Below are 12,243 nucleotides of genomic sequence, written 5' to 3'. Positions count from 1 at the left end.
GACCTTGATTTTTTTTTTTGTTCTTGAAAACTTTACTTGGGCTCCTTTTTGAAACAATGTTATCTGGGCCCAAAGAGTCCATAGCAAACTTTTTGGTTTGTCACTCTGGAACTTTGTCAGGACCATGGGGAGTAGAGGCAGAGGGAGAACTCATAAAGAAAGCTCCCTTCCCAGGGAAAGGACATGGCATCCATCCTCCATGCCTGAGGTCAAGGAGTTTTGGAGCGAAAGAGCTGTAATTGTCTATTGTGAATGGAGGTAAATAGGTCTGAGGAGTACACCATTTGTGGACTATGTCTAAGAAGACACTTCTTTTCAGCATTCATTCATGAAGGTCTTCCATTGATTTGCTTAGAAAGTCTTGACAGGACGTTGTCCTGAGAGGGAATGTAAACTACCTGAAAGGACAGGCTTTCTTTTATGGCCTGCTCCCATGCTAAAAGGGCCAATTTGCATAGCTGCTAAACGGGGGTCTTTTGTACCATATGACCATAGTTTGCCTGAGAGAAGGTCTTCTTGAATCAGTGCCCGCATCTTCTTCAGGTTGATGTGTTCCATCCTCTGACTTGGTAGCCATTGCCTGTGAACTCTCAATGAGTGCATCCATGCCACCTAGATATGTCTGATGCCTCTGTGTGCAAGTTTTGTTGGGGTATCTGCAGCTTTAAGGGACCACATGGGGTGAGATTTACCTGCAATATCCACCACTGGAATCTTTAGAAAAGGAAGAAGTGGAATCTGTGCCCAGAAGATGGGAATGCTGTGGCCAGACAGATTTCAAATATCATTGAATTCTTCTCATGGAGTCTTGCGAAGGGTACCGTTGGTATGGTTGCATATGGTTCAGCTCCCCAAAAACCAGATTTTGCCATAAATTAGAGAGTCCTAAGAATTTCCCTCGCAGTGTAGGATTGAATAGGCAAGAGAGATTTGAAGTAGTTTGAGAGGGTCTCTACCTTCTCTTGTAGAAGGAAGGCCTGCATGAGTCATGTGTCCAACTTGCATTCTAGAAAGACACTGCCTTTGATAGGAATCAGTGTGAAATTTATAGTGAACCTCAGACTGTGTAGGAGGGAGATCGCAGATTCTTCTGCAGCATCTGTTTCACTAAAAGGGTATCTGTATTAACAGGTCGTCTAGATATGTGAGTGTTTTGAATTTCCCTGTGTTCTGCAAAAGGCAGTGGCTGGTGCCATGCACTTTGGATTGTCGTCAGCTCCCAGGATATTCACAAATGGTAAGAGAACTGAAAGTGTGATGAACAAGCTGTAAAACAGGAGACACTTCCTGAAAGAAAGACGAATGGGTAGGCATCCTTAGGTCAAAAAGATAACAGAAATACCTGACAGAGGATGAAGGGTAAGAGAGTCTGTAGTGACATTTTGAGAGTCTGTAGTGACATTTTGAACAAGAGGACGTTTAGAAAGTTATTGTGAATGGAGAAGTCCAGTACAGGCATCCGTTATCCTCATCTTCTGGGTACTAGAAGAAGTCTGAAATAATAAAACCCTTTTTCTACATACTGTTGTAGAGTAGGTTGTATTGTGCCTTGTTCATGCAGAATAGGAGGCAGGAGATTTACTGATTGGGAAGGGTGGTGGGGGGTGGGATTCTTCCAAGTCCTCTTGTGGCCCAGTTGGATGATAGAAATCCTTCACAATTTTACCTTGTTTTTGGAAGGCTTAAAACAGGTTTGCCACTTCAGGGCCAAACAATAAGTTCCTATTTAGAGGGAATACAGGAGCTTAGCTTTATTGTCCTCAGGCAAGAACTGTGTAAGAACAGTTGTGCAAAATCTTACCATAACCATAGATGTCCTTATCTTAACCATTGCAGTATTCTTCACTGAAGGGATCTCCTTCCAAAGATAGCCCAACATCTGGCCAGTATACCAATGCTTTTAGATTTTATAGGTGCTGTACATTACATGTACACTCCCCATGTAGGGCATAAAGGTGACATACAGATGCAAATATTTAGAACTGGATTATAGACCCACCCTCCACAAGACAACATGGAACATGTACATCCAGAAGAAAAAAGAAGTTCAGAAGGGAAAGGAGTAAAATCCCCTCAGCCAGGAGGGGAACAAATGACAGGGGCAAGAGTCATAATTAAGGAGGGGGAAGGAAGTGGGTACCAAATAACTGAGGAGGGGGAAGGAAGGAGGTACCAAATACCGCAACAGTGAAGAGAGAACATCTACTGTTATGGTAAGATTTTAGACAACTGTACTGTGTCCTTCCATATCACTGTTGCAGTGTTCTTCACTGAAAGGAGGGTACAAGAGCTAAGAGGAAGACTGGGAGGAGGAAGGTGCAGAAGAGCTCAATACAAATCCATGCAGGATAGCCCTGGCAAAACCTTCCCTGTCCCTGTAAAAAACATGCAATTTGTATTGCTTAGTAAACGTATGAACAGAGGACCAAGTAGCAACTTCAAGGATGGAATTGGTGTCCATACTCTTGAAAAAGGCACTAGAAGATGCAACTGTCCTAGTGGAATGTGTCTTTACAGACAAATATACATCTGCCGTGAAAGGAATGACAAAAGCAAATGGCCTTAGAGACGCAGCAGGAGGTTAGTCTTGGGATGGAAAGAAACAAATTTTCTCACACTTGTGAATAACCTTTGTTTTATCCAAATATCTGAGCTGTCTATGCAAGTCCAAGGTGTGGAGTACCTTCCTTCTCATCAGACTGTGGAAAAAGGAAGGAAGTTGAATAGAATGATTGATTAAGGGACAACTTAGTAATCACCTTGGACATAAAAGAAGTATTAATATGAATAGAAACGCTGTCTGTTTGAAAAACTAAAAAAGCAGGAGGGGCCATAAGAGCCTGAAGCTCAGACCCTCTTTAAGAGCTAACAGCAGAACAGTTTTCTAAGTATAAAAGTTGCAAGGAAGATGAATTATCAGGTTCCCCTTTTCTACCACCTAGCTGGGGGTCATCACCACAAAGTTAACCCACAGAGTGGACTGCTCATGCAATACAAGGACTGTCCACTTCATCCCAATACATCATATCTCTCGCCTGACATTATTGATGATAGGATTCTGATCTCTTTCAGACACCAATTTTCTGAGGATATGCTACAAGTTCCTCAGGAAGCAAGGAAACCTACCACTATAAAGTCTTGTATCCAGATGAGAAAGGTTCTCTGCGTGCTATCATGCGAGTAATTATTCATTTAACTGGAGCTGGTCTGCATTTGGCATCTTTTGCCAGAAGTCTAGTGTTTCTTCTTGAATCCAAGCCATCCAAAGCTAAGAACAAGAAATTGTTAATTTTGAGTTTGATCTGCACTTCAACTGTGTGTTACTGCATTAATTTGTCTTTTTGACTGTGTTCACTGTTTGTGCCTGCTTCATTATCTGCACTTGTTTTACACTGAAATATTGCATTTAGCATGGATTAGATCAAGACTTGCTGAATCTAGCCTGCTTTTCATACACTTGAACTCAAATCCTGCCATCTTACATTAAGAATGGCTCCCCAGCACCCTTGTGGCAGAAGAGTGTGGATATAGCCTTGTCTAAGACTGGGATTGCTGGAGGAAGGATTATTGTGTGATTTCATATTGGCAGACTAGTTTATAAATGTTTAAATTCACCTGTGTACAAGTATCGCATTTGCATGTAGCTGTGCACCACTCAATGGGATTTAATTTTGCCCTATATTGACACATGCCAAAAATCACTTTTTTCCTTAGATACCAGTCAGTGAAACTCTCCCAGGCTTCCCTGCTGCTTGGCGGCCAACTCAGCTGAGCACTGAACAGTGTCTCCCCACTTTTCGTCCCTGATATTTTATAGAATAGGTCCCCTTGTTAGTCCCAGAGCAATAACTGATGTAATTTGCCCTCCCTCACAAACTAGTACTTAAGAATTAGCTGCTACTATGGACAGTCATTTTCCCAACATTTCTCCAGCCAGCCATGATTGACATGGGCATCCTGAGGCAATGTAGCAGTTGCCTCGTATACTGGCAACCTCTTGCTCCTAAAGTAAACCAATACGGTATGTGAGAGATGCAACTATACCATTAAAGTAGAATCAGTCTTTTCACATAAAAAACACATCCAAACAGGTTGCCCGTGCACACACCTCTCCTGTCATACGAGATGAGGTCAGGACACATATTACCACATACACAGAGGTACTGAATAAGAGCCTACCAAAACACCAAAGATCTCACAAGTGCAAACAACCCACACATATTGGTACACTGACAGAATCTATCACTACACACAACAACACACAGTGTCTTGACAATTAAGCCCCTAAGGCAAAACACCTCAAAACCAAATGTCCTGGTCATAGGCGACTCATTAGTGAGACACACGGATGTCCCCTCACCAGGTTGGACAAGAAGGTCATGGTCAGCTGCCTGTCAGGTGCCAGGATCTGTTAAATCACTCATGCACTCAAGTCACTAAGCAACATCTCCCGTTATGACTGTGTTATAGTTCATGTTAGAGTGAATGACTTGAGATGTACCTCTCTGGACTATATGAAGAGAGACGTGACTGAACTCTCATTGTGTTCCAGGTAGGTATATCCCTAGCCCTAAGCAGCATTGTACCTTTACCTAAGATGATACCACAGTACAGACAATGATCGATTTCAAAAATTGGCTTAGGTTCTGATGCCACTCCAGTAGGATCCAGTATCCATCAGCCTGGGAAGACATGGTCGACAGACCACACTGCTGCCAGAGATGGCCTTCATTGGTCTCCTCAAGGCTTTCGGATACTAGCAAAGATGCTTGCCTCCCCCATAGTGCCTTTTTTAGACAATGTCAAAATAACAAAACTTCGATGTAAAGAAACCCACTAGCAACAAACTCGAGGTCATGCTACGTAATCCTAAGAGCTTAAACAGTAAATTGCATTCCCTGGAAGCACCCCTCACCTTGGAAGGTACTGATATCTGTGCAGTCACTGAGACTTTGTTCAAGACCACTGAGAGCATCCCAGCTGTACAAGGCTACAATGCCTTTCACTCGTGCAAACCCCAAAATGAATGTAAAAGAACCAAAGGTGGAGGTTTACCCATCTTCATTAAATTTAAATAAACTTCAAGACTGGTAAAACAGTATGACTCTCTTGAGCTATTCCAGGTCCAAATACAAATAGGATAAACACCCTACCACATCATTGTTAGCTACAGGTCCCCCACCATGAACCAGGAGAAGCACACCACCTACCTAGACTTGCTAGAGTCGCTCAGTATACAGCCAAACTCCTTGGTCATGGGAGATAACTATTCTTCCCAAAGATTGGGCGACTTATCCATGCACAAACATGACTTGAAATGAGGTTCCTGGACTTTAATTCATATGCCCTGGAACAGTTGGTCTGCACCCCCACAGGTGGCTCAAATGTGCTACTAGTGCTCGCCAACATGGGGGGTGTCACTGCACTGCCCCCTGTGTGTTGCTCTGTTGCCTCCCTGGTAAGGTCAGACCATATATCTGTTTTATTTAAATGAATGAAATTCAGTAGTGATATAAAAGGCATCTGTAATATTGTGAGAAATAACTGGAAAATCTTGGCCAACAATGATGAACTTAGACCGATAGTGGGCAACTTTCCTAAGTTTTTGTATGAAAGGAATAAAAATCTTAAGAAACTTCTGCCCAAAACTACTAGTCTCAATACAATACAAAGTTGCCTGTTAGTGAAAGGATCAGGACTTATTTTTGCCAGCGATGTAAGGCTTGCAAAGGCTTGTAAAGAAATATCTAGAAGTAACATGTTTATACATCTGATTACAGGGGTGAGATACCACCCTAAACTTTATGCTGACTGTTGCTCTTGCAATGTGATGACACGTATCTTGCCAAATGTGGATCATGTACTTCATTTTATGTAGATGAAAATGAATAGAAGATTAAAAGATCGTATACTGCAGCAACTAAGTGATATCAGACTTGGTAAAAATACCAGTGCTTTATATCAGCACAAGTTTAAATAAATGAGCACAATTTCACTTTTATGGTGTTGCAGTTATGTGAACCAAATAAAAGAGGGGGTGATATACGCAATTGAACAGAAGTGGTGGAAGCCCGTTGGATAGCAGATTTACAAGCTGATACCCCCCCGGGTTTGAATGGATATTTTCCTTAAAGCCCATTCTGAGAGAACGTAAGCTCAGGCACTGAAAATGGTTAATTTACTACAAGCAAGAGCTCTGACAAAGAGGAAAGAAGTGTAGTGCAATCACGAGTCTGTGGTTTGGTTAAGTGCTATTTAAAGTAGTCAAACATACTTTGTTCATTGATCTGATGAAGGAATTGTCCGAAAGCGCTTATCTTTAATGTTTTACATTTAAATTTATGGTTTTAGCTGTCTTGGATTCTTGTTTGTTTTTTGCTGCTTGTTTGAAGTAAAGATCTGACCTGACCTGACCTCCCAATGGAGCAAACAATAAATAAATAAATAAATAAATAATTATTTAAAAAAATGAAGATCTCCAAAGCAAATTACAGCCTACTTAGTGATGGTATAAAAAGTTTCAAAGCCTCGACCAGCACAGTTAACAGTAACTCCTATGTCGAGGAGTACACAGATGCCCTGTGTAGCCACCTAAACAAATGTGTTGACTCTGCTGTACCTGATGAGACCAGAACCGGGTCCTCCCAAAAAAACAAGTCACCCTGGTGGACTGTTATACTAAGTTATATAACAAAAGAAAGAACAAAGAGGGAACTGACTCAACAGAAAAATACCCTCCACAGCTTGAACAAGCAAATTGGATATCTTGTAAAGTCCTCTAAGGTTAGTTACGAGTGTAAATTAGCATCTCTAGCTAAAGACAATCCTGAGGCATTCTTTAGCTACATCTGAAATCTAAGAGGGGAATGCTGTGTGCTGAACTTATAGTGGATGGTACCACTCACATTGAACCTGAGGAAATTGCCAACCTGCTAGCTGACGGATTTGGCACTAACTTCACCCCCCACCCTGTCCCCACCAGCCATACCCCAAGGCATTCCTGACACCAAACCTCTACAGAGTATCTTCAAAGAACAGGTCATGCAAGCACTCTCCAAGGCTAAAAATATGGTCTCTATGGGATGAGATAACAACATTGCAGGCTGCTTATTAAACAGTCTAAAACAAGACCTAGAGAAACTACTTGACACTGTTTAACCATAGCCTGAGCAATGGGTTTGTTCAGGCAGAGTGGCTAGATTGGCAACAGTAATCAACTGACCATGGGAACTGTTGACCCATAAGCCTAACCAGCCTTATCTGCAAGGCCATGAAAAAAATCATCATGGACCTTTTCAACAAGGACAAGGGCAACCTATCATTGATGAAACCAAACTGGGTTAGGTCAAGAGGTTGGAGATCTTATAGGTTCATAGGTTCATAGGTTTATACTAGGCTATCTGCCCTAAGGCATTTATAAGCCTAGCCCAAATTATTGTGGCTTACGCCACCCCTTATATGAAAAAATACTGTGCCCATTAGTTTGTTGTGCCTCTGTCCAGCAGTGACCCAGAGATGATTCCCGGGGTAAACCTACGATCTCCCATCCACAGGTCTAGATTTCTCTTGAACAGAGTCAGCGAGGTGCTCTGCCTCACATGGACCGGGATTTTATTCCACAGCATAGGAGTCTCCGGTGATAAATCTATCCCTCCAGCACGTCCTATTTATATCCGTGCTAAGGTTTAAGTCGCTTGCTCTAGTGGTTTTGGTGGATTTGGATTTTTGAGGTGGAGCATGTCCATTAATTCGGGTTGGACATGGCCTTGTATGTCAGGCACATGTCACCTCTGAGCAGACGGTATGCGACTGAATAGAGCTGGAGTTTCTTCAATCTGGCAGCATATGACAGATTTTGGAGTCCCTTTATCCTTTTGGTGAGGAACTTTTGGGGTCTCTCCAATTGCTGCAGATGTCGGGTGAGATACATCCCGAATGGGGCATTGTACTTTCGATCATTGGTCTGATAAGTGAAGAGTACAGGGGAACAATGACCTCACTAGATCTGGATGTGAATCCCTTCATGATCAGGTGGGCAATGTAGAAGGTCTTTCTAACCACTTTAGCAATGTGAGTGTCAAAGAAAGGCCACTGTCAACCTGGGTCCCCAGGTCCCTGATAACCTCTTCTGTGCTTAGTGGATTGCCACCTATATGGTAGCTTGGGGTTACCTTGTTTTTCCCGAAGGGTATGACTATACATTTTTGGCGTTTAACTTCAGGCCATGGCTCTGGCACCAGCTATCTGTTTCCGTGAGTCCCTTCTGAAGGATATCCGTGTCCGATGCACTTTCCACTATGGCCCAGTTTGCAGTCATCTGCAAACTTTGTCAATAAAGTCCTCCCATGTTGGCCTGTACTTCTGAGAAGTAGATGCCAAACAATAGGGGCCAAGGACCGAGCCCTGTGGGACACCACTTGTGACCGGCTTGGAGTCTGACACAGCGCCAGCAACTCTAACCCTGTGGGTTCTGTCCTTAAGCCAGTTTGCAACCCATCTTGTGACATATGGGTTTACATTTAAGCTGGTAAGTTTTTCTACAATACCCGAGTGGGGTATTGTGTCGAAAGCCTTTGCAAGGTCAAGGTAGGCTGTATGGACTGCCTTTCCTCATCAATGGCCTTGGTGACTATTTGAAGAAGTTGACCAAGTTCAAAAGGCATGATCTTCCCTTGACAAAGCCAAACTGGGTCGGGTCCAATGTCTGCAAGTCCCTATATCTTTGTTTATGAGCTCCATTATGATCCTCTCCATAGCTTTGCAGATTAGACTTGTTAAGCTTATGGGCGGTAATTACCAGGGTCCGTGAGGCGCCACCTTTGTGGAGTGGGACCACAGTTGCCGTCACGCCACTCCTTGGGCACGTATCCTGTGGTAAGGCTGAGATTAAACAGCTGCCTTATGTGCGGGTTTAATTCCTCATTTAGCTCGTGTAGCACACAGCCGGGGACACCATCCGGTCCCATTGATGCTGTGTTTTTAGCTTTAGAGAGAGCAGCTTTCACCTGCGCATTTGAGATGTCCGGGAGGCTACACTCGGCTGGGATAGTTATCTCTCCTTTAGGGGCCGAGAGGGGGGTGAAGTTTGCACTGAACCTGTCTGCCAGTATGTTGGCAATGTCTGTGGGTTCAGTGATTTTTGTATCATTTTGGACTAATTCTGAGCATATCTGTGAGTTTCCACCCAGGTTCCTAACATAGCTGAAAAGGGCCTTATGATTGTCCTTTGAATCCATGGCAATTTTTTCTCAAAATTGGCCTTAGTGGATTTTATGAGTGCTCGTATTTTTTACTAATAATGATCAGGGGTGACTTCCCTTTTATGGATTTTGTTCTATCATGTAATAGCTTTCTCCTCTTATTGTAAAGTTTGTTAATGGCTGGGGTCCACCAGACTGGACGTTTGCCCTTTGTGGAAAGAGTCTTGGTTTTATTTGGGATTGCCTGATCCATGCAGTCCTGGAGGTGTTTATAGAAGGCATTTGTAAGGGCTTCCGCAGCTTGGGTTGTGGTTTCCTCTGACTCAGGGGCCTTGAAGGATACCACACCAGTCTTGAGTAGTGTGAAGTTTGCTTTAGAGAAGTTCTTCACTATGGTCTTTTTGTTTGGGGTGGGGCGGGATGTGGATTTCCAGTGAGATTAGTTTATGATCAGATCTCACCAATGAGGGATATACTTCGGTGTGGAGCATTTTGTCCCCATGTTTGTGACAATGAGATCTAGTATATTTTCTCCTCTCGTGGGAACAGTGACTAGCTGTTCCATGGCATTTGAATTTATGAACTCCAGGAACCGTTGGGCTAGAAAGTTAGGGCTTGAGTAATGTTCCCAGTCTATATTCGGGTAGTTGAAGTCACCCAATATGATGGTGTTTGGAGATACATTTATACCCTCCAGTGTCTTCAGGAAGGCTGTGTGGGGTTCCTGAGTTTGAGAGGGTGGCCTGTAGCATGCTACAATTTGTAGAGCAGTTTTGCCTATTGTTAGTTGCACCTGGATGGTTTCCGAACTTCATGCGTTGCCACCAACCTGGAGGTGTGAGTATCCTTTATGAATATGGATACACCCCCTCCTTTTGTGGAGTGGTCCGGGTTTTGGGGCCGGAACGCATGATATGAGGTAAAACCTAATAGTGCCGGGGTGCTCTCAGGAGCCTTGAACCAGGTTTCAGTTACAGCACAGACATCGATGTTCTCCATACTGAGAAGGGCCTCGAGTGCATGCATTTTGAGATTTAGACTTCTGGCATTGAGCAGCATTACCCTCAATTTCTTCCCATTTTTGTTTTCTAGGGTGGTAGGTTTAGAATTTGAGCCTTGCCTAAAAAGGCACTATGGGGTGGCAAGAGCCTTAGCCAATATCCAGAATCCCAGGGGTGACAGGTGCAAGCCGTCCCTTGCGAAGCAGCGTGGCTTGTCAAGCATGTCATCCCAGGCAGACAGACACTGGATCCCCTTTGAATGACACCAGACATTAAGCCAATTGTTAAAGCTGATCATCTTGTCTCTATATTGTGGCATCATTCTTGGTGAAGGAAGGATACTGCTCAGGGTTAGGGTCATACCTGCCTGGGCTACATAATCAGAGAGCTCCTCTATGTCTCTTTTCATGCAGTCCAGGGAGGTACGTCTCAGGTCGTTCACACCAGCATGGACAATGACTGTGTCATATTTGTACTTGCTGTGGAGTGACCCAGTGCTTGTGTTATGTGGCGGATTCTAGCCCGATAGGCAGCTTACTGTGACCCTCTCCTTGTTCAGCCTGGAGAGTGGGACGTCAGTGTGTCTGACTATGGAGTCACCTATGACAAGTATGTTTGGTGTTGTATTTGGCCTTAAGGGCTGTGACTGCTTTGCACACTGCTTTTGTGGTTTATGTGTTGCTTGTGGGGTGTCTTGAGGTAGCAGTTGTTTGGGTGTCTGCTTTGGAGGCCTCTGCTGTATAGGTAAATTTTACTCAGAGCCTCCGAGTATGTCTTTGTGTGTTTATGTGTTTGATTCAGTGGAGTGGTAGCATTATGTGAGGCTGGTTTTGTGGTGTGTGTAGTTGCCTTCTCCTCCTGTCTGGTCTTGCCAGTCCTGAGTTGAGAGAGCTCAGCCTCCAGTTTGGCTAAATAGCTGCATCTCTCGCAAGTATTTGTGTTATGTGGGAGGAGGAGAGGGTTGTCTGTGTACATGAGGCAGTTATAACATTGCCTCAAGATTCCCAGATTCACCAGCTGGACCGGAGAGGAGATTGACAACTGACCTTTGGACATGCTAGAATAATATTGGGAAATCCTTAATTGAAAACAAGGGCCAGTGGGGAGTGAGGGTGTAGTGCTTTTAATTTTTAGTGCTGACTTATATAATTGCTTTAGTGAGCAAGTGCCAGGTAACTTGAGTGCAATGTGATACAAGTAACTAAATGCAAAATCGACAAACAGTAACTTTCTTTCAAGTGAAACAAGGAAATAAGTACAGTAAGCAATGCAGATGTCACTAGTGAGCCACAGAAGCTGAGAAGTTACGTATTAGGTGAATTAGCTTCCAGGGAAATAACAAGCAAACAAACAACAAGTATATAAACAAAGCTAGATTCAGTAGGCCTGGATCTAGTCTATGCTAGAGCAAACAAGGTGAACCAATTTCAGTAAGATACAGTTCAAATATTCAGGCACTATAAACCTTTAACCAGAAAATTCCCAGCTCAGAAGGGCAGAGTCCAGCCTCTTCTCCCACAAGAGTGCAGACCACGAACCTTCTTAATGTAAAATAACTGGCCTGAAGCCCAAGTGCCTAAACCAGAACTAATACACTTGGACACTGGGCTCTCAATCAGCAGTTCCCAACTTAGAAGGATGAAAGCTACCTGTCCTGCCACCACAGTGCTTGCCACAAACCTTCCTAATGTAAAACAACTGGTCTGAAGCCCAAGTGCTTACTTATTAAACCTGATGGACTTCTTTGAAAATGTCACCAAAGCCTTGGATGAGGGTAAAGCAGTATGTACCACCTATCTTGACTTAATCAAGACCTTTGACACAACATTATTCCCCACTCAGGAGTCCTTGAGAAACTCTCCCAGTTGGGCATAAACCGATAAGTCAGTAGATGGGTTAGTCAACTGGCTCGCTGATGGACTCTCAACTTTGACAGTGTGCGTTCTATCTCCACCAGTAGACCAGTTACCAGTGGTGTACCACAAGGATCTGTGCTCCACCCTCTACTGTTTAGTATCTGTTTCTCTGAAGTCCAGGCAAAA

Source organism: Protopterus annectens, chromosome 6.part0 (assembly GCF_019279795.1).
Source record: "Protopterus annectens isolate FY-2018-M chromosome 6.part0, PAN1.0, whole genome shotgun sequence".
In the NCBI taxonomy this organism is placed as follows: domain Eukaryota; kingdom Metazoa; phylum Chordata; order Ceratodontiformes; family Protopteridae; genus Protopterus; species Protopterus annectens.
The sequence above is the reverse complement of the archived record's forward strand: the minus strand, read 5'-3'. Positions refer to the sequence as shown.